The following is a 1,693-nucleotide window of genomic DNA, read 5'->3' on the forward strand; positions in this document are numbered from 1 at the left end:
TGGTGTGACCATGGTTTGATCAATGGAAAGTTTTGGTTGATACAACTACGATTATATATAGTTTAGATTTGTATGGATTCTTGTGCTAGCCTATTAGGCAGTGTAGCTAGAACTCACGATGCTAGTGCTGAGTTTGATTCTCAGCTTTGCATCATTTTTTGGCTGAAAAACAAGCTGTGCGCGACACACCTTTGGGCCCACCATGAAAACAGTGAACCCATGTTGATAGGAAATAATCTACGCCTACCCAGCGCAGTCCGCCACGATTTGCCCGCGCGCCCAGCTCAGTCCACTGCGCAAAACGCGCACGTCGTTCACAGCCGTCGGATCCATATCAGATGGTCCCTGGGCTGTTTGGATCTAAAACGAAATTGAGGTGGTTCTTAAAATAGCTTTCTCATGTACTAAATGCATAATATGAAAGAAAATAGAGAGATATGTTAGAAATTCCCAGAAAAATTAGAAATATCCTGCCATTAATTTGGTTGACCCGTATAATTAAGTAACTTTTGATGGTTCAGATTAAAAAGCTATTCTCGTGAGCCAACGTCTAATCCTAAATCCATTTAAGGCCCACCAAGAAACCTTCCTATGTGCAAGACTTGGTGGTAAAGTGTGGACGTGTAAACTATAAACCATTGATACCAGTTATCGAGTAGGACATCAACCATAAAACTACCAGCAAAGTGATCACGGCTCGTGGAGGCAATTTACTATCAAAAGTAAGTGATTTTATTGACCATGTTATGTGTCGTTGGGATGAAGAGTTGGTTTCGCAAACATTCTGGCAAGTTGATGTGGTGCGGATCCTTGCAATTTTGTTGCCTAGATTTGATATGTCGGAGTTCATAGCATGGAACTTGTGCAAAAATGGGAGATTCTCAGTGAGATCGGCATACATTGTCGAATGGCAGAACCAATATGGACACAAAATATCAGGAGCAAATATAGTCGGACCATCAAGGAATTCACCAATATGGGGGACGATCAGGAGCATAAGGTGTCCTGCCAAGGTTAAAATTTTCCTCTGGCGAACTTTGTTCGGATCGCTACCATGTTGGGTGACTTTGGCTAACAAATATATAAAACTCAGTGGGCCATGTCCTACATGTGGAATCAGAGTGGAGGATACCAAGCACATGATATTCACTTGTGCAAAAGCTAAAGAGGTATGACAGTTACTAGGTTTGGAATTTGCTATTGATAAAGCATGCAGTGTGGATCATGCGGGAGAAACCGTACTAGAATATTTATTGGTACAAGGAACTAAAGAATGTGTGTTCCTCGGTCTAGGAAATTCAATGGAAGAAACTGCCATTGGTTCCTTGTATTAATGGTGGGAGAGGAGAAAGTTAGTGCATATTGAAAAGGTCCAGGAACCTAACTTCGTAGCAATGGCAATCAGAGCTTTGGTTCCTAACTATACTTCGGGTGTAACCGCTTAGAGGTGATCTCCGACAACATCGAGGTGATAGAGACAATCAAGAATGCAGGTCGTTCTTTCGGTCTATTTGTGGCAGTATTTGACGAAATATATCACCTTGCATTTGATTTCCCGCATATTATTTTTGAGCATGCTCCTAGAGAGACTAATTGTGCTGCCAATGATTTAGCCAAACTAGTTAGAAGCAAGGTATGGGCGGGTGAATGGAAGATCCACCAGTAGAGATTGCTGATATTCTTGTAAAAAATA

The sequence above is a fragment of the Triticum urartu genome, chromosome 2A, assembly GCF_056163025.1.
Source record: "Triticum urartu cultivar PI428250 chromosome 2A, HENAU_Tu73, whole genome shotgun sequence".
NCBI lineage: Eukaryota > Viridiplantae > Streptophyta > Magnoliopsida > Poales > Poaceae > Triticum > Triticum urartu.